The sequence below is a fragment of the Sapajus apella genome, unplaced genomic scaffold (genome assembly GCF_009761245.1).
Source record: "Sapajus apella isolate SASKATOON/1434 unplaced genomic scaffold, GSC_monkey_1.0 scaffold18, whole genome shotgun sequence".
In the NCBI taxonomy this organism is placed as follows: domain Eukaryota; kingdom Metazoa; phylum Chordata; class Mammalia; order Primates; family Cebidae; genus Sapajus; species Sapajus apella.
This window is the reverse complement of record NW_022436958.1, coordinates 28,180,708-28,203,064: the sequence shown is the minus strand read 5'-3', so window position 1 is coordinate 28,203,064 and position 22,357 is coordinate 28,180,708. Positions and strand designations below refer to the sequence as shown.

Sequence of the window (22,357 nt, the reverse complement as noted above, 5' to 3'; positions counted from 1 at the left end):
ATGTACAGCTTTGCTAAACGAACTGAATAATGCAACTTCACTCATCCCCGTGCTTGCAGTGCTGTACTTTCTGTACAACGTGTGTGCTAAAACATTGTTCTTTTATTAAGTAAGACATTAACTTCATCCCTTAAATAGATGTCTGGTATTATATAATATTAGATGAATGTGAAAATTAGTCTTTTTATGTAAGATTAAATTGTGGTATAGAATATCTGGATACCCAAATACATCTTTTAATTGAAACTCCAAATGGTTTATGTTGAAAGTTTGGTGAATTAAAAGAAAAAATTGAGTTAACATTGTCTTGTGGTATAAAGTAGGTCTTCTAACAGAGCTAATTAGCATTTAAAGAAGACTGTTTAGAAGAATTGATAAGATTATTTAAAAAAAAAAAAACCTGAACGAAGAAGAAATAATACATATACTTAGGAGAGATTTCAGATGTTCAAATTATGAATCTACTTGCTATTATAAAATGTGAAAAATAGTCAATAGAATCACTGGTTGTGTTTTTTTTAAACAAGGGCTATATTTCTAATACCTTTTAGAAATCTAATTTATTAACTTATATAATTCAAATGTAAATTTCCCATAGAAATAAATACATGAGATTTACATTTTTCAAATTTTGTTGATAAAGAAACTTTATCACATTTACTGTTGACATAAACCAAAACAACATAAACTGCAATCTCACTATGTTTTACTTTAAAGAAAATAAAGATAGGCTGGGCGTGGTGGCTCCTGCCTGTAATCTCAGCACTTTGGGAGGCAGAGGCGGGCAGATCATGAGGTCAAGAGATCAAGACCATCCCGGCCAACATGGTGAAACCCTGTCTCTACTAAAAAATACAAAAATTAGCTGGGCGTAGTGGTGTGCACCTGTACTCCCAGCTACTCAGGAGGTTGAAGCAGGAGAGTTGCTTGAACCCAGGAGGCGGAGATTGTAGTGAGCCGAGATTGCGCCACTGCACTTCAGCCTGGTGACAGAGCAAGACTCCCTCAAAAAATATATATATATATAATAAAGATAGTATCAAGTTACTATCTGTCACTGGTTAGTTGCTGCTAAGCACACGCTGTGAGGATTAACAACTTAAGAAATCCCCTTATTCATGTAAGCCATGAGGTCAGATGATCCAGACTATAAATAGGCAAAGTTACTGATGTCATTAATAAGGAAGAGGAGAAGGCACCTCTCCTGTTTTGTTTACTCCCACTATGCATATGTTCTTTAGAAAGCAAATTACTGAATAATATGGAAAAGGAAAAAATTAAGGTGAGTAATAGAATTGTTTAACATAAACTCATTATACATTCAATATTAAGAGTATAATTATATTCTGTTTTCATATTTGAAATAATCTTTAGAATTGGGTGGCTTTTCCTAGAGCTTTGAAGTTATATAGCTATAAGTTGGATGCCTTCTTACCACAATTTATTCTTGTCAAAAGAAAGTAGATAGTAATTTACAAAGGCACATTCAGTAATGGCACATAAACCATATATGTGGTGATGTGCAGTTAGAAACTCATGCTTTCTAAACCTGTCTCCACCGATTCAGAATAGTGTGACTCCTACTGACCCATTTTTGTTTTTTAACTTGAGCCTGTTGTCAATTATGTCATGAAACTCCCAAGTCATGTGGACAAATCCATTTATGATTCTAGTTGAGGTCTCTTCTTTGTTAAAGGTTTTCATTTTTTGCAAAATATACATAAGTTTGCATTTGTTTTGTCTAATAGGAGTACCCTCATCATGCATTTCTGTAGCGCCTGAAATGAAACACAGTACACAATTTTTTTTCCAATGAGAAACTCTAGGAAACAATGAAACCTGTTGTTTAAACAACAAAATATTTGGATGGAATATCAAATTGATTATGCATTACATGTGTGTTGTTTGCTTTGTTTGGAATTACTAAAGATGATTTCAAAGCGTCATGCTGTTGATAGAAAAAACTTAGGTTGTTGGTCAAAGTCATCTGTGGTTTCTTAAAATGCACAGCTATCTTATCAAATTCATGAATATAAGAAATGCTCTCTCAGTGATAGAGAATTCATTTTGCTTTTAAGATAAAATTTTTATATTTTCTAGCTTTTTAATAAGAAAAGTGGTAGAAGGCAATTAGCAAAATATTACAAGAGTAACATGAATGGTGCTTATGAAATCGAGGACAAAATATAGAATGTAGTGATCTTTTTGTGAGATTAGTACAATAAACATATATTATTTTTATTTTAGGATCTAAAATAAATGTGTAAATTAGGATTTTACCTCCTGTATCTTGACATTCATAATAACTGGACCACACCTGTAATACCAGAATTTTTGTGCTATAAAAGCTGTTTTAATGGCTTTGATATCCAACGGCTATTTTTGAACAAAGTCTTTGCTACGACATTGAGTTGTACTGACCATCACTGTTACTTGGCATGTTATATATGCCTTTGTTTCTAGGTCCACCTATTTCCTCAGGGAAAGTTTGTATAAATGAGACTACTGTATATTTCTTTGTCATTTCCTTTTCTTGTTTCTGAGAGGAAGAATTGCAATGGATTTTACAGTGTTTATACATGAAATCAGCTACCTTTCTACGGTACTGAATGATGGTGTGGCGAGGACCAGTAGTAGTATTTTGTTTCTTTAAACTAGGCAGATGAAAACATTGTTTACTTTTCAGAATATGGGTAATTTTGCTTTGTTTGAAAAGATTTAATATAGTTATACAGATCATGAAAGCATAATTATAATGAGTCTTTAGTATGCATATATCCAATGGTTTTCTTTTGATGCGTTAGTAGTTTTTTTAGTAGATGTAATTTCAGAGAAAATATTTATAAGAGGTTCACATGATTTATTGTGTGTGGGCTTTTTTTTTTTTTGCTTTTGCTTTCAATTTGTCACTCTAAATAGAATTTTAAGATCTTAGATTGGTATTTCATTGGTGCTAGGCACACAGATAGGGCATACAGTAACAGAATGGCATAGGATAAGGGAAATGGGTCTTTGAAATGAACTTTCCTTGGTTTTAAACCTAGGTTTGCAGTTTACTGACTGAAGATAAGTTAACTCCCTTCTCAGGAATTTATGCCTTGTCTGTAAATTATACACAAAGCAACAACTCACAGTGTTGTGGTAATAATTAGCTTAATGTATATATAGTTTCCTGCACATTGTACCTTAGTAAATTCCATTATTTATGTTTTTATGGGTGCTTCAGAAGTGCTCATTTGTTGACCAAAGACACCGAAAGAGAAAGAGAGAACAAGGTAACATTTGGGATTTTTATGGGTAGTTGATGAATATTGTAAAATAATAAACTGTTGGTTCTTTGAATGCAGGGGTTGTACTTATTTCTTTACCCAAAGCCAGCATAGGTGCTTAATAAATTCTTGCTGTGGGGTTACATGTGGCAAAACATGTTTCTTCCTCTCCTGGTTTAAAGTTCTTTCCTGTGCATTGCTTCCTTTAACTTTGTGCAATTACTCTTTTTGAAATTGAGACAGGGTCTCACTGTGTTGTCCAGGCTGGCCTCAAACACCTGAGCTCAAGTAATCCACCTGCCTTGGCTGCCCCAAGTGCTGGAATTACAGGCATGAGCCACTGCATTTTTCCCAATTACTCTTAAATGAGCCAATTTTAATTAATCTGTAATTTAACCATTTTCACAAACAGGAATATAAAATATATTCTTATTTGCTGATAATTGGGGAAAATATATATATAATGACTTATTTGGGAGAATTATCAAACCACCAGTCTGAAAGTAAAAGGCGAATATCTCTGTGGTGGATGGGAAGAATAAAATGATTTTCATGGAATATAGATGTTTAGCAACCCTACAGGTTGTTTTTGTTTTTGTTTTTTGAGTTGGAGTCTCACTCTTGTTGCCCAGGCTGGAGCGTAAAGGCAGGATCTTGGCTAACCGCAACCACTGCCTCCCAGGTTCAAGCGATTCTCCTGCCTCAGCCTCCCGAGTAGTTGGGATTACAGGTATGCACCATCATGCCCGGCTACTTTTTTTTTTGCATTTTTAAAGAGATGGGGATTCTCCCTGTTGGTCAGGCTGGTCTCAAACTCCCAACCTCAGGTGATTCGTCCGCTTCAGCCTCCCAAAGTGCTGGGATTACAAGCATGAGCCACCGTGCCTGGCCAAGTTGGTTATTCGTATACATTGCTAGAAGATAACCTGATTGTTGAATGGCTAAGGATAATTTATTCTTTGTGCAGGTTCTTGTTTTCTAGGAATCAGGGTCAAATGGTAAAAGGAACTGTTATTTCACGTTAAATACGTCAAACGTTCTAACCCAGCATGCTTTTAAGAAGTGAGATACTTTTTTCAAAATTAGGAAAACATTTGAACACATGGAGTATATGTGTATCTGAAAGAGAAATCATTCATTCAACCATGTTTTATTGAGCATCTTCTTTGTTCCATTAAATATTCTAGATGCTTCAAGATCCAGCATTAAACCAGACAGTTAAGGTGCCTGAACTCAGTCAGCTTCCATTCGCTAATATGAACTTGCTAATCTGAATTAATCACTACTCAGAACGGTGAACATTTACAGTAAGCCATTTGCCTATTATTGCTTGTTTGGAAATATTTAGTGTGTAAACAGATTTCTTTGCTTAGTGTGCCATCGTGTGCTTGCAATAAAAATTTACCTAAAAATAGTTAAGGAATTAGGAAGGCCAGTGCTTTCATGGAGATTTTTAGATATGTCTTTTGTCTATATATATTACTTGTCTTTAAATTTTATTGTGATTTTTAAATTCTGATATAGTGATAAAATTTACAGATTTTTTAAATTTCTTTTTATCAAATTATTTACTAAGGGATAGATTGATAGGAGGGATTTAGCTAATAGACATAAGATGGTTCTGGATCGTTTCTTTCCCAGATAAGAATCCCCAAATAAGAGGGATTATTTCTATAGAAGAATAAAAACAGTTTCTGGAAACTATGCTTATATATTTATATCTTAATTCAAAGGTGTCCAATCTTTTGGCTTTCCTTGGCCACACTGGAAGAAGAATAATTGTCTTGAGCCACACATTAAACATAAAATGCACTAACACTAACGATAGCTGATGAGAAAAAAAAAAATCTCATAATGTTTTAAGTAAGTTTACAAATTTGTTTTGGGCCACATTCAAAACAGTACTGGGCTGCATGTGGCCTGAAGGCCACAGGTTGGACAAGCTTGGCTTACATTATTATTTTATTGAGAGAATCATTTGTATTATTTCTGGTGCATGTGATCTGATCCACAGTCTTCTAATTTTCTACTGCCTTTCTTACAAATTGTGTAATAAATTGAGGAGTAGCAGGTGGTTTCTTTTGCTTGGCCTGCACGTATTTGGATCAACTGAAAAAAAAAAAAAATCAAGTTTTAGGTCATGATTTCTTAAAGGTTTGTCAGTGTATGGATCCAAGTTCTCCAGCAATCCTGTATGTAGTAATCTGTAGAAGTTCTTAAACTTCAGTCAACAAACTTGGTCAAATAAAATTTTCAATCCCTCAGTAGTACATGCCAAATGTCTGTTCTTTGCACTGTTTGGAGCTAGGACCAGTAAATTACTCTCTAGTTTACCTGCTCATGCCAGTTATATTTCTTCAAAATTTCATTTTACTATTTCTTAACCTGTTAAGGCCTGTTTTTACAATTTCTTATTTTAATAATGTGATTTAAAAATATTATATACATACAATGCAAAAACAGGTAGAGCTGTTTCCATAAAAGCAAAATTAAATACTTCAGAAAGAATCTTTGGTGAGCTACCTACCCTAACCAAAAAATTATGCTATTGAATTGTAATTGAATGAGACAACTAAAATAATGAAATAAATGAATTTACATGTAAATTATTTTGCAGATGTATTGAAATCTTTCATTTACTTAGAAAAGGAGAACATCAAAGGCAAGCCTTTGTATGCTGTGTTTGCAAGAAGGACAGGATGAAAATCCCATCAGTGGGTCCATTTGCAAAAATAAAGCTTTCACTCTACATCAAAGAGTAGTGAGTGAATTTACGTCTGTGTATTTTAAGTTAGAATGTGTGAGGTTATATGAACTTTTGATTTTGCGCTTTACCTGACCTTTTAATAACCTGACTAGAAATATTAGAGGGTTTTGTTATATTTGCCTCTCTTTTTGATCATTTTTCTAAATCATTAATATCAAACTATTTTCCATAAGCTAATGCTAGTATCTCTTCTATCTATGTGTTTTAAAACTCTAGTGATTATTCCAAAAAATGAACTTATTTAAATATATGAGAAAAAAATTAAATATTCATACAGTTTTATGATTGAGTTTAAAAGCATAATTTTGAACTGCCCATTGTTGTATACGCAACATTTGGAATAGAATTCCATCCCTCTCTGTGTTTAGGCAGTGAAACCAGTACATAAGTTAAACACAATTATGCTGTGTTCATTGTACCAACTTTATATATGTTAGTTTATTCATTATCCTTATGATATACTCAACATTTATACTAACCTATTGATCTGTAGTTGAAAGAAGAATGGCTTAGTGGAAAAGCAGAGGCTTATATGGTTCTTAAACTGTTTTAATCATAATCAAAATATTTATTGGATAATTAATTTTGTGTCCGAGGCTGTGTTTTTGTGTAATACAGGTGTGGCTTATAGTTCTTGAATACCTGTTGGCCTTTCATGAGTAAATTATAATTTTAAATGCCAGTGGCATTAAACTATTTCCATGTGCATTAAGGAATGCAGGAGGAATCAGAGAGTGCTAGGAACATACTATTTATGCTGCGAAGTCTTAACAAGGATGACATCCTTTATTAGTTCGTTCTCGAACTACTGTAAAGAAATACCTGAGACTGGATAATTTAGAAAGAAAAGAGGTTTAATTGGTTCACAATACTCTAGGCTATAGAGGAAGCATGATGCTGGCATCTGCTTAGATTCTAGGGAGGCCTCAGAAAATTTACAATCATAGCAGAGGCAAGTGGGAGCCACCAATTCACATTGCTGGAGCAGGGGGAAGAGCAAAAGGGAAGAGGTACCACACACTTTTAAATGACCAGGTCTCATAAGAACTTACTATTGCAAGAATGGCACTAAGGGGAAATCACCTCCCACCTGGCTTCACCTCCAATACATTGAATTGGGGAATACAATTCAACGTGAGATTGGAGCAGGGACAGAGAACCAAACCATAACACATACCAAAAAGGGTATATGCAAAGACTTCTGTGTGAGTGTTCATTGCAGCCATATTCTTAACAACCAAATAGTGGAAGCAAACATTTATTAATTGGGGAATGGGTAAATAAAATGTAGTCTATTAATACAAAGGCGTTCTATTAGGGAATAAAAAATAACAAAATATGGATGTATGCTGCAACATGGGTAAACCTCAAGAGCTGCTTCAGTGGAAGAAGCCAATCAGAACATATATTGCATGATTCCATTTATATGACATGTCCAGAATAGCAAATATAGAGAGACAGAAAATACATTAGTGGGTGCCTGAGGCTGGGGGTTGGTTAGGGTTAGAGCAGAGATGTTAGAAAGAAAAAATTATGATCTTATTTAAAACACAAGTAAGAAATATTACAATGAAAAGAACTTCAGAGATCTTCCAGACAGCCTTTCATTTTATAGATGAAAAGGCAAAAGTGATCTTCATTTAGGAGGTCAATATTCCTAAACGTATTTTTGATTAGTTTTAGTAATTTCTTTTGTTTCTTTGTATTTCAATTATTGTTTTGTTCATGTATACCATAGAACATAAGATTTTATGTTTTATATTAGTAATTTTCAAATAAAAAAGGAGTATTCATTACTCACTTTTCACTCAGCTTTAAAAATCACAAACCCTTTGTTTGCCTTAGCTATCTCCACTTTTTCCTCTATTCATCTGAAGAAAATCCACACAAAGCCATTTTACTCATAAGTATTTTGTTATATATCTGTCACTGATAAGGACATTTAAAAAACATATCTTTTATGGCATTGGGTATCTAACATTTGGTGGTGATGTCACTTAAATCTCTCATTCTGTACAGGCCCTTTCCCACCCCCTTCTTTTTGTTCCTACATTTTGATTATTGGATTACTGAAATTGCAGACTATCCCACATTCAGGATCTTGCTAATTACATTCTTGTGGTTGTGTTTATATTGTTTTTCAGTCTGTTTAATTCTTTGGTTAGAGTCATAGTAAATGTTTTAGATAAGAATACTTCATATGTGGTATTGTGTGCTTTCCATTGCAACATGTCATGAAGCATATTATGTCTGTGCAATATTTAGTGATGCTAAATTTGAAAAGTGGATTCAGGTGGTATCCATCAGATTCATTTATTATGTTCCCAGTTAAATTCTCACCTCATGGCTTAGAGTTCATTGATGAATGGTTGCTTAATGCTGTTTTTGAACAAATATTGAAACCAATAATTTTCTAATTCTTTTATTACTTCTGCATTTGTTTAGGCTTGAATTCTTTAAAGGAAATCCTTGTTCATCAAATGTTGTATTTCTGTATGAACTGTTTTTCAGGCAGTATAAATGCTTGCTTAATTCTGTCCCTACATTTTCATAGTGCTGAGATGCCCTACCCTTGCAGCCTTCATAGTGACTAGTTTAATTATTAATAACTCATGGATTTTTAAAAATAAATGTTACATTTCAATGCAATGTAGCCATTCTTTTAGTGTTCAGATTATCCCATCCTAGGCCAGAAAGATGTCCTCCCAGTTGCCTGCTGAGTCCTTTTCCATGACCTCAATAGTATGTGATAACCTCCATGATCCTAGAACATTGTGTTTCCCAGAAAGGTCTCATATGTTTTTTTGGCCCACACCTGGACTCAGCCATTTTTTCAAGGAACCCTGGTTCCTTTGATGGAAAATGTATTTACAGACCAAAAGTACATGCTCTTTGCTACTGGGTGGTGATTTTCAAGTAGACAGCTGGTTAATATGCTTTTTTTTTTTTTTTTTTTTTTTTTTCCTGAGATGGAGTCTCATGCTGTTACTCAGGCTGAAGTGCAGTGACGTGATCTCGGCTCACTGAAGCCTCTGCCTCCTGGATTCATGTGATTCTCCTGCCTCAGCCTTCCAAGTAGCTGGGATTACAGGTGCCTGCCATCATGCCTGGCTAATTTTTTGTATTTTTAGCAGAGATGGGGTTTCACTATGTTGGCCAGGCCAGTCTTGAACTCCTGACCTCATGATCCTCCTGCCTCAGCCTCCCAAAGTGCTGAGATTAAAGGCATGAGCCACTGTGCCTGGCCAATATGCATTTTTGAAAGAAAAAATTTATATTCATACTAATATATTCAATCAAATTTAAAGTCACAGTAATTTTATTTAACTCTAATTTTATGTTTATCTCTTCTCATTCAGAAAATATTGACCTCTAATAATATACATTAAGATATTTTACAATTATACGAATAATAGTTTCAAAATAATTATGTTAACATTACTACTAATAATAAGACAACTGGGCACAGTTTTAAAATTCTTAGTGTTTTTGTCTTTAGAATATATCATAGTAGGTGCATATAAAAAGGAAAAGCTAGCTGGGTGTGGTAGCTCATACCTGATAATCTCAACACTTTGAGAGGCCAAGGCAGGAGGATTGCTTGAGGCCAGGAGTTCAAGGCCACCCTGATAAACATAGTGAGATTCTGTCTCTACTAAACAAAAAAATTAGCCAGATGTGGTGGCACATGCCTCCAGCTACTCGAGAGGCTGAGGTGGGAGGATCTCTTGAGCCCAACAGGTTGAGGCTGCAGTAAGCCACTCTTGCGCCCCTGCGCTCCAGCCTGGATGATAGAGCAAGATCCTGTCTCAAACAAAAAGAAAAAGGAAAGCTTTAAAAACATTTAATGGTTTTAAAGACAAAATTTCAAGATATTTGTAGAAATCTAACTTTTTTCCCTATTCCTATCCTCCCACATAGATAATCATTTTTATTTTTATCTTGGCATTGTTTCTGTTATATTCCATATAGCACCCCATCCACTTTTTATCAAAGGATAGCATACTAAAAGAACTTATTTATTTCATTTGTCAATATATTCCAGACATGAATGTATATGATCTTTTTCATTCCTTTTCATGATTGCATAATACTTTATCAAATGGATGTACCATAATTTGATATAGTCTACAATTCATGGTTATTTGGTTTGTTTCTTGTCTTTAGTTTTCAAAAATGCTTCAAGAACTAACGTTATGCATAAGCCATAAGCTGATGTGTCTTTGTGATGACATTCTGGTGGTAGGATTATTGGGCCAGAGGGTAACTACATATTTGATTGTGTTAGTTATTGCTAAATTTTTCTCTGTAGGAAAAATTTCTCCATTTTTGTGTCCCAATAGCAAGGTATGAGAGTGCTTCTTTTCCCAACCTTACCAATAGTGTGTGTTGTCAAATTTTTGACATTTTTTCAAACCTGAGATGTAAGAAGTATACTTTTGTGTAAAACTAAGGATTTTAAAATTGTATAGTAACTTTATCAGAAATGTGACCCTTTATGCCAAGACTCAGTGAGCTTTTCCTGTAAATGGCCAGACAGTAAATATTTCAGATTTTGCAGGCTCTAAGGCCTCTGTCACAACTACTCAAGTCTGTTATTGTGTGAAAGCACTCATAGATTATATGTAAACAAATGAGCATGTCTGTGTTCCAGCAAAACTTTAATTTTTTTTTTTAAAGGGTGATAAACTTAACTTGTCCTCTAGGCCACAGTTTGTTCACCTTTGCTTTATGCCGTTTTTAATAATGCCAGTAGTTTAAAATGATCAGATACTTTTACCAGGCTACCTAGTTTGTTCTCATATATTACACTATACATTTAATATATTGATTAAATGAGACAGCTGAGACTCAGCTCGTTATATTTTGCATTGATACTAGAATTGAAGTATACTGTCTTGTAATGCAGCACTCTTTCCTAGTCCCCCACTACCTCTCCTGGTTCGTTCAGGATACTGTATATTGATTGTTTCATCTATGGTGTAAGAGACGCTACTACTGACCAAACCTACACTGAAAGTACCTTGAGTTGTTACAGACTTGTCTTCCTTCAAACATACATCTCAATTGACTTTTACTTTGCCCAGTGATGCTCACATTTTTTCTGGCTCAAGGTTGGCACTGTCACCTGTGGCTAAGCAGCATGGTCAGGTTAAATAGCCCTATAAGGAAGGATTAAGCCTATAATTAAAGATTCACTTGAGGCCAGTATTAATCAGCTAAACTATTTGAGCATAATCACTTAATAACCATATTTTTTCATCCAAAATAAGTTATTTTTTTTTCCACAGAGCAGAAAGCAAGTGAGCTAGCATTTCAGAGGTTGTAGCAACTGTTTAAGTTAGAGATTAGCAGACTTTCAGAGATAATATTCTAAGACTTTATTTATTCTCTAGTTGCATTGCTACTTTTCTTATGAGATTGCTGGGAGATCATGGGAAGACTATGATTCATTCTTTTCTGATAAAAGGTAGAAGGGACCTGTTAGGTACTTGGCACAGAGCTGCCTGACATAAATGTGAAAAGTGTATATCTAGATGTTCCTGTGAGTATTTTCTTAGGAGAGAATTTAAATGAAGATTTGGAAACTTCTTGGGTTTTAACTCTTACTATGTTATATATGGAATAATATTTAGGTTGATCTTTTCATGAGTTATATCAAACAAAGGAAACTTTAAACTCAAATACCGTGATGCTTATTTTTATCTATGATTTACCAACAATATTTCATATAAAAGCATAAAGGCCTATGATAGACATTTAAATATGTGATGCTTGTGTCTTATTGAGGGTGCATTTTCCCTACACACCTGTGTTTTAAAAGCATGGCTTTCTATGTCAGTATTTTCACTTCTATATTGATATATCAGATTTGTTATGACTAACAGTATTTGCATTATTAAATAGATCCATAATGTCATTATATATCTTTTGTTGTATCTGCGAGAGCCTCTTGACTCAATTAGATAGTCCATGAATGAGGTCTTGTGTGGGTAGGACTTCTTTAGTAATTAGCCATTAAATAGAACAAGAGTTATTGATGGGGATCATCATTTTTCTACTATCTTTGCCTTTATTTTAGTCTAGTGGTTCTCAAACTGCAGTGTGCTAGATTATCAATGTATATTACTTAGGCGCCATATGCAGGTTTAATTTAATAGGTACAAAGCAGGGCCACCCAAGCAAACCTGTATTATGAACAAGTTCCTCAGGTGATTCTAATATCATATCTACCAAATTTTGAGAATCACTACCTTAGGTATATTTTTATTGTAACTTTTAATTTTTTTAACTAGTTTTGTTTGAAAGAAGTTACAGAAATAGTGCAGAAAGTTTCTCTGTGCCCTTCCCCTATATTTCCCCCAATAATAATATCATATATAATGATAGTATGTTGTCAAAACCAGGGAGGTGACATTGATACTAATGCTATTAACACAGGTACAGACTGTATTCAGATTTCATCAGCTTGTTACATCCATTCTATAATCTTCATTATGTTTGTTGATTTAGGTTTATAGTTTTGAGAAATTTTGCCACATGTGTAGATTAATGTAACTGCACATTATCAGAATACGGAACTCTGCACCACCTCAAACAAAATCCCTAATGTTAACCCTTTATAGTCTCATCATGCCTCCAGCTTTGGCTGTCATTGATCTGTTTTCTGTGACCTGAAGTTTGTCCCTTTGAGATTCTTACATAAGTAGAACCATAAGGTATGTAACTCTGCTAGACTGTCTTTTTTCAGTCAGCATAATGCCCTTGAGATCTGTCTGAGTGGAATGTATCAAAACTTTGTTGCTTTTTATTGCTGAGTAGTTTTCTGTGGTATGGATGCATCACAGATTTTTTTTTTTTCTTTTCTCCCGTGGGAACACACTTGGGTTGTTTCCAGTTTGGGCCTTTATGAAGACATCAGCCATAAACATACACGTATTGTGTGAATGTAAGTTTTCACTTCTCTTGTGCAAATACACAGAAGTAGATTGCTGGGTCATATGTTATGTGCATGTTTGGTTTTATATGACACTGCCAAATTGTTTTCCAGAGTGGCCTTCACCATCTTGCATTTACATTATACAAGTCACATATGAGAGAGCCAATTTCTCCATATTCTTGTCTGCACTTGATATTACCAGTATTTTAAAATGTAGCTGTGTTGTGGTAGCTCATCATAGCTTTAATTTGCATTTTCCTAACAGATAGTGTTGTTGAACATCTTTTTGTGTGTCCATTTGTCATTCGTTTACCCTCTTTGGTAACGATTTTAAAACTTTTTTCCATCTCATGACTGGATTGTTTCTTACTGTTGAGTTTGGAGGGTTCCTTGTATATGCTAGACATGTCTTTTTGCTGGATATGTGACTTCCATATTTTTTTCTCCCAGTCTGTGGCTTGTGTTTACAGCTCCTTAATAGGGTCTTTCACAGAACGAAAGTTTTTAATTTTTGATGAAGTCAAATTTTTTGACACACACACACACACACACACACACACACACACACACACACACACACTCTAAATCTTCTATGGATTGTGCCTTTGATGTCATATCTAATCCTATGGACTAACTTTTGTTCTCAAGGATTTTTCTTTTTACCTATAAATTTTTTAAGTTTGTGTTTCAAATTTAGATCCACTCTTAAGTTAATTTTTAAATAGTACGCTACCTTTGATTTTAATATTTCTAAACCCTGAGATACTGTGTCCAAATAGTTATTTTAGCTATTATTTGTCAAAACCTGTAGCTAAAAAAATTATTTTGGCAAATTTATTTCAGGGAGTTTTCTTTATCAGTATGTGGTAAATGATAGGTTTACCCAAACATGAATTTAAAATTTTAACGGAGTCTGATGACTCAACAATATTTAATATTTACCCGAGTTACATATTTGAGAGTAGGTTTCTCGGATTGTGACTTGAAAGCAACTTTTGGTTTTATGCTTTGGTCAGCTAATCTACCAGTAGGCTTGCTTGGCTGCAATATGCATTCCGACTGTTTAATATGTGTATGTGCGTATATTTTAATAATTATAATTCTTACATTTAATGTTTTAAATGCTAGATTTCTAACCTAGCATGTGTTTGAAAATTTTATTTTTAGAAATCAACTAAAGCTTTTTAACTGCCTTTGGTGGATAACTTTTTTTTCTACATTTATTATTTTATTGCTTCAGAGAGCAAGTATAGTAAGATTAAAAAAAAAATCCACAGATAATTTTGTTTTTAATGAGTAACTTTTTCTTCAAATCTTTATGAATAAACCTTTTTAAAATAGAAATATGTACTTGTAATAAGGCCTTTTATACTTAATTTTTATGTGCCAAAGAAAACAGAGGTTAGAGTTTCACATAGTTCTCTCTCCCCATGTTTTTGTTAATCATGAAAAAAAAAAACTAATTGTAATGTCAATCACATTTTTATGAACTTTTTGGACTAATTTTTCTAAACCAAAATGATTCTCCCATATATGTTGCCTGCAAAGCAACAAACGCAAATACAAAGGACCCTTTCAGTAGATGATGTTGATTCCAGTTGCTACTGACACTTGTATGGGCAGAAAGCTGTGCAAGAATGAATGGAATCACAACTGAGTATTGGGACATGGTTCTGTGGTTTGGGTTTGTTATTGAGATAATTTATATGGTCATTTCTATAAATGGTTATGAATTATTTTAGGGATCTATTCAAAACAGGATAGTATTTATTAGGGATTATATACATAAAACTTTTGGCGTAGTTTGTGCAAGTAGATAAGCATTCAGTTAATGTAGAGATTTTTCCTAGAGTGAGTTTAGGGCATCTTTCCTATTGTTTAGTTGGACTTATTTCATTTTTAAGTTATTGGTATCTAAGGGCCTTGTATGGTATTTATTTAATCTTCTCACCATTTCCTTATATAGCACTGAGTGCACAGTGGGTGCCCAGTAAATGTTGTTGACTGTCTTGTGACTCATTGTAGATATTTCTTTTAAGTCTGTTTTCTCAACTTGCTCATTTGTTTATATTAATTTTATATCTCCTTTGATATAGCTATTTCTGCTGAAGGTTTTTCTCATCTTTTTCCCTTGTTGAAATTTGACTTTCTTAATTGTGCAAAAAGTAAACATCCCTTATAAGATAATTAAGAAAACCCAAAGAAAAACTGAAATTGCAGGAACATTTATGGGATATGTATGCAAAATTTAATATTTAATTATTATTATTATTTTTTGAGAAAGATTCTCGCTGTCGCCCAGACTGGAGTGCAGTGGCATGACCTTGGCTCACTTCAGCCTTGACCTCCTAGGATCAGTTGATCCTCCCACCTCAGGCTCCCAAGTAACTGAAACTATAGGCATGAACCACCATACCTGGTCTAATATTTAATTTTCACTTTGTAGATATATTTTCCTGTCCTATATCTTGGTCTGTGTTGGTGGCTCCTTGAGAGAAAAAGACCCAGACAGGTGTATGTATATATATGTAAAATTCTATTCACTTATATTTTTGCATTTTCTTATGCAAATTATATCTCAGTAAAAATATAAAGGAAAAGATCATTTTAGTTTCTTTCATGAGAATTTTCCTCTTTGATAAAAGGAAGCAAAAATATAACAGGGATTTAAATTTGGAAAACTTATTACTAAAATTTTGGACTGCTTTTAAGATATGTTATAGTCGCTGATCCTGAGATCTTGAGTTTACATAATTATGAATGACCTAGGTAGCAACCTTTAGGCATGCATCAGAGTTTATAAAGTTCCAATGAAGCTATATCATTAAGTCTAACTGAATATTTGTGGTGTGCTAGGCATTATACCAGACCAGTGATTCTCAAAATTGGCCGCGCTTTAGAAACTCTTGGGGAGATTTTAAAAAATCCTCACAAACCAATTAAATCAGAACCTCAAAGTGATGCCTAGCTCTCAGTATTTTCTTCAGTGTAGGTGAGTCCATTGTGCAGCCAAGTTTGAGAACCATTGTACTAGACAATGAATATACCTCACCCATTTAACCCTCTCAGCAACCTTGAGAGGCTGAAAATGTTATTCCAGTTTTGCAATTGAAGTTCCAGTGAGACCAAATGACCTAATAACTAATTACTGCAGACTCAGGCACAAACCAAGTCTAAATCTTGATTTTTATCAATAACTCTTGGTGATTAATATGTAGATTTTTTTCCTTTTTAATTTCAAGTATATATCTTTTTTCTATTGCTCTGTGCCTTTCTGAAATGCATTAATGCTGTCACTGGGAGATTATACTGTATGTATTTAGTGAGGTAGATATTTGCATTTTCTCCCTGCCATGTCACCCACATTTCCCCAACCAAAACAGTGAAAGCCAAATCATGCAACTCTTATCTAAAGCACTTATTTTAAATTTATAGATATTAGAATAAATTTATTCACTTAGAGATGCTGCTCAGGAGTAAACTATTACCCTATAAACTTTTATAAAATATATTTTGCCGTTTTTTAATATTTTAGATATATATGCAAAATGAAAAATAGAAACCAGGATTTTGGAATTGAAAATATTATTATGATATTACTAAATGTGGAAGAAATTTCCCCAGAAATTACCTGGTGATGAGTAGAGGGAAATGGAGAGAGAGAATTATGTTACTTAGCATCTCAGTAACTGACTACCATAGTGAATATTATTAAAATTCCTCACCAGAATTATTTTTAGGAGTTATGTGTTTTCTGTTGGAATACATATCTGCTTAAAATAGGAGAATAAGAGTTGCTTCATGAAGAGTTACTTGGCAAGTGAATTTGGAATATACCTCTAGTTAAAGCCAAAGGAAAATAAGTGCTGATGGTACTCACTAGCACATTCTCTCTCTCTCTCTCTCTCTCTCTCTCTCTCTCTCTCTCTCTCTCTCTCTGTCTCATGCTGTCATATATACAGGTATGTATACTCACACTTTTGTATATGGGTATATAAATATATATATGTATAGAATATATTTAGAGTAAGGTGAACAAAAGCTGGCCCTATGTCTGTTAAAGATCTGAAGTGATAACTAAGCTTAAGTCAAAACAACTCCTAAGATGTATTTGGGAACTACCTTTTCACAGCATAGTGATTTTTTTTCTGTATACATAAAAAATATGGCAGGATGATAAATACTGTCCATTTGTTTACATGAATTTAAAGGGGCATTTAGAAGCAACTAAACTATCTAATTTCATTTAAGAAATAACGGTTTTTGAGTTGAGACCTCAATTAATTGTAAAGAATCCTGTAATTACCTACATGGCCCTTTTATTGCATGAATTAGAACACAGAGCAGGTTATGTCTTTCCGGGTACATGACAACTAAATTACAATAAAGCTTCATCTACTCACTCTAACCTTATTCTCAAATGCCTGATGATACAAAGAGGTTCTATTGTGTTTCTGTGTCCTGTGTCCCACTTTACATAATTGCTATATTCCTTAAAAGTAGTAAAAGGGGAAAATTTGAGAGAGGTGTAACCACAGAAAATGAATCAATCTAATGAAACTGTATTTAAGTTGATTCATTTTTAGAAATTAATTGAGCATACTCTGCAAAAGGTAATGTACTAAGCAAAAACGCCAAAATTATGTTGATGGTTTTTGCCTCAAAATTTTTTTCTGGCAGATAATGTGATGTACTTTGGAAACTATGCACAGGGTATCCTGGGGTATTTCACTCCTGCATTGTGCTAGTCATTTGGCTACTTCTTTACCCTTTCTGTCATATTGTACATGCTAGAGGGAAACCTGTGTCTTTAAAAGCAATTAAAAATTTGTTTTAATATATATTTATTTCAGACAGGGTTTTGCTCTGTCACCTAGACTGGAGTGCATTGGTACAATCACAGCTCACTGAAGCCTTGACCTCCCAGGCTTAAGCAATCCTCCCAGCTCAGCCTACCAAGTAGGTGAGACTAGAGGTGCATACCACCATGCCAGACTAATTTTTTAATTTGTTTTGTAGAGATGAGGTATTATTATGTCATCCAGGCTCTTGGGTTCAAGTGATGCTCCTGCCATGGCCTCCCAAAGTGCTTGGATTACAAGTGTGAGCCACTGCACCCAGCCGGAAACCTGTGTCTTGTCTTTGGATTTGCTCCACTTCCTCTCACAGAGATGGGTGTGATAGATGATCATAGCTAATTATTGAACAAAAGGATCTACATGTTTCTGTTAAATATAGGCAGGATACTAAAATAATTTAAAATAGACTTCTATGTATAAAACGAGAGGTTCTTGGATTGCAAAGAGGATATGCTGTAAATGTAGGTCATACCAGTTGCAGTGCTTTAGAGCACAGCGAGTATGTCAAATCACCTGAAGCTGAAACTCAGGTACATGGTGTATGTCGAACTGCCATTCTTGGCCTGGCATGTGGCTCACACCTGTAATCCAAGCACTTCGAGAGGCCAAGACAGGTAGATCACCTGAGTTCGGGAGTTCGAGACCAGCCTACCAACATGGAGAAACCCTGTCTCTACTAAAAATACAAAAATTAGCCAGGCGTGGTAGTGCATGCCTGTAATCTCAACTACTTGGGAGGCTGAGGCAGGAGAGTTACTTGAACCTGGGAGGCAGAGGTGGCGGTGAGTCAAGATCATGCCATTGCACTCCAGCCTGGGCAATAAGAGTGAAACTCCATTTCAAAAATAAAATGAAATAAAACAACTGTCATTCTTAGTTTACTGGTTGAGTGGTAAGACTGCAGTCAGGTGTATGCTGGGGCTCAAGTCTCTGCTGGGGAGAGATTTGCTTCCAAGCTCACTCTTGTGGCTGTTGGCCTGAGATGTCATTTGCCACATGGGACTCCCCATAGGGCAGCTGGATTCTCTCAGAGCAGCAGGGTACCTAAAACAACACCATAGTTTTTTGGTAACCTAACCTCAGAAATGACAGCCCATCACTGTTGCTGCATTCTATTTATCGGAAGTGAGTCAGTAAGTCCAGCCCACATTCAAAGGGAGGAGATTGCACAAGGAAGCAAAGTCAGATCATCTTAGAGGCAGCCCACCATGGTAAATGTATTTCATTAAGCTGAGTATATAAACATGTTATCATTTTAACATGTAGTCAACATACAATAATTATTAATAGATATTTAATACCTATTACTAAGTCTATGGAACACAGTGTGTATTTTACACTAATAGCACTTCTCAGCTCAGATGTTATATTTTCATTAGAAATACCTGATCTGTATTTAGGTGTCATGAAATTTATACTTAAATAAATAGATTCTGGGTCAGCACGATGGCTCACACCTGTAACTGCAGCACTTTGGGAGGCCAAGGCAAGTGGATCATTTGAGGACAGGAGTTCATGACCAGCTTGGCCAACAAGGTGCGACCTTGTCTCTACAAAAATTAGCTGGGCATGGTGATACATGCCTATAATTCCAGCTACTCAGGAGGCTAAGGCATGAGAATTGCTTGAACCCAAGAGGTGGAGGTTGCAGTGAGCTGAGATCTCACGACTCCCCTCCAGCCTGGGTGACGGAGTGAGACTCTGTCTAAAAAATATAAATAAATAAATTCCCATACTCGACTTGTCCCAGATATACTTAAACATTTTCCAATAACTGAATTAATTATAAGTTTTAAAGTTCAAATTAAAACTAAATAAACGAAAACTGTCGTCCCTCAGACACACTAATTATGCTTCAGGTGCTCAATAGCCACATGGCTGCCATAGTGGACAGCAGAGTCCCAGAAGGAGGGTAATGACAAGGTGCTTGGAAGAAGCAGGCAAGTAGTATTTAAGATAATAGAAATCTCTGTATTTTTTGTGTGCACCTTGGAGACAGAGATTTAAGGTGGCAGAAACATGGGATATAATTGATGTGATTTTGGATTATTGGTTGGACTTGAGTGGAGGTGCTATGGGGGCAGAAGTCTGAAGTGATGAATGGCTTGTAGTAGGGACTTGGTATTCCAGGTGTTGAAATGTAAAATAATTGAGTGTGGGAGACTGAAACGAGAACTTTTCAAAATTTTCCTTTGAGTTTGCCATTCTCTTCGTCATTTTTTCCTAGTGTGAATGCCAAGAGAGTGAAAAGCACTTGGAAATGGATTCCATTTTCCAGGCTTCCATTTCCTATGAGCCTCAGAGGAGACCCTTTCCTCACCAGTAGCAGAAATGTTCTCAGCATAGGAAGAACTCCCCGGGAGTGGGCGTTCTGTCCGTGTGACTCTTTCAACCAAATGGTACTCGTAAAGTAGTGCAGCCACTGTGCCCTGACCCTAGTCCTAACTATCTTGTCTCCATTTCCAGTCTAAACAAAATTGTGCTTGAATATTTGTATGTTAGAAGTAAAGGGATATAGGATCATTTCGTTCAATACCTGTATGTTGTAAATGAGAAAATGGAAGAACAGAGAAATTACATGACTTACTTATGGTAACTCACGTGGCCATTTAGAATATTCCTAGGCCTTTTGATGTCCACTATATTGTTTCTCCAACCTCAGCTGGGAAAGTAGCTGTCTCAGTGGTAGGGCTGGGGTATGGGCACGTCTGGCATCTGCGTTCCTGTTTAAATGTTGAGGCTTATTTAGATGGCCCTTGCTAGGATTATTGGAGGGAGATTTGGTGGATTTTTCTTTGTAGTTGTCCCATGTTCTCTTGCTTTGGGGCAAATGTCTTAAACGTTTGTAAATCCTAGCTAAATGGCAATGGTAACTGCCTCATAAGATTAAATGTAGACAAAAAGCACCTGTACAGGACTTAGAAGATATTCAATAACCACATTGGTTTTTCTCATTCACTAGTTGTCTTTTGCTCCTTTACTTTTTGTTGTTTATTTTGAGGAATGTTTAAGCTCTCAAATAAATGATGTAATGTGGTAGTAAAGAGCACTGACTTTAGAATTAGACACCTTGGGTTTAAATTTCAGCTCCACCGCTTACTGGCTATGGAAGTTTGGGCAAGTTCCTTAATCTCTCTGTGTGTCACCTTCATCTGGAATGTGGAGGTGACAGCACTTGCTTTATATAGTGTGGTAAAGACATGAGTTAGTGCAGGTAAAAAACATTTTCTAACAGACAGTCAACACTCAAGGGTTAGCTGCTGTTGATACTGTATTAAAAACTATTTTACCTTGTGTCCTTTTGGCACTTGCCATTGGGACATGACACTAGCATTCCATAAGTGCTTGCTTTGATGTGGAGAATACCCACTGCCTCTTTGCTTGGTCCATTATACAAAGTATAACTGAAAGATGAGTCCCATTCTTAAAAATGAAAAATTAGATTATTCTTTTCTGATATTAATCATGATCGTCATTGGTCAGAGGAAGCTACAGATGAAGCTGTTCATTCTTGTCCCACAGATTATATGGCTTGAGGCAAATTACTGATCATCTGGGCAAAATGAGGGAGCCTTCTTACCATTCTAGAATTTTGTCAGTCTCAATTTAATCCCTACCCCCTTTTTTCCCCAAATAGGAAAAGCATTTAGAAACTTCCTGAGGATTGAGTTGTTTTACCCATGTGGACCTCTTTGTGGCTTATTTAAATGTTAGAACTTATTTAGATGGCCTTTGCTAGGGTTATTGGCGAGGGGAATTGGTGGGTTTTCATTTGTGGCTGTCCCATGTTCTCTGCGCTTTGGGGCAAATTTCTTGAACTTCTGTAAACCCCAGCTAAATGGCAGTAGCAATGGCCTTGTAAGATTAAATGTATACCACAAGCACCTTTTCAGAATTTAGCAGTAGATATTCATGAATGACTTTACACCTCTGGCTACAGAATAAGTTGACTCTCCACAACACCCCCAAGGTTTTGCTCTCCTATAAACCCATTAAACTAATATGACCTCCCCTCCTTTTCTTCCTCAATTAAATTCTTTAAAATGCTCAGAGGGAACCCTATCTTGTGCCAGTTATAGTTCTAGGTGCCAGCAGAGAATGAGACAGACCAGGTCCCAGACCTCCAGGAATTTTGGTTGTGGGGCCAAGTAATAAACAAGGAAATCAGTAAATGAGCAGGATGACTTCAGATAGTGATAAATGTGATGGGGACCAAGCGGGGCTATGTGAAGGGTGGGCCACAATGGGTGGGGGTGGGCCTTGGTACCTCTTAAGTGGTTAGAGAATACCTCTAAGAGGAGGAAATATTTTATCTGTATTCTGAATGAGCTCAAGGAGCAGGCAGTTTGAAGTTTTCTGATTAAAAGCATTATGGGCAGTGGGCAAAGCTATGCAAGCCCTTGGATGTGAAGAGACTGGGTTTATTTCAGGAAAGGAAGAAATGCCAGTGCGAATTACACAGGGCATTGAAACTGGGAGTGTGGAGAGGGAAGCTGAGATTGGCTCAGTGGTTCTCAGACTT

General features: G+C 35.4%; 1 protein-coding gene across 8 annotated transcripts in view; it reads left to right on the top strand.

Annotated features, from left to right (window-relative positions):
- The window catches only part of COBLL1 (cordon-bleu WH2 repeat protein like 1), a 163,082-nt gene that overhangs the window by 70,971 nt on the left and 69,754 nt on the right, over window positions 1–22,357 (top strand). Inside the window, exons 1-2 of one of the 8 annotated variants that reach the window (XM_032286571.1) lie at window positions 4,123–4,576; window positions 5,887–6,030. The exons of the other annotated variants lie outside the window; for them this stretch is intronic. The gene's annotated coding sequence lies outside the window, so the exon portion shown is untranslated. Of the gene's footprint in view, window positions 1–4,122; window positions 4,577–5,886; window positions 6,031–22,357 lie in introns of those variants that run through there. 8 annotated transcript variants of the gene reach the window in all.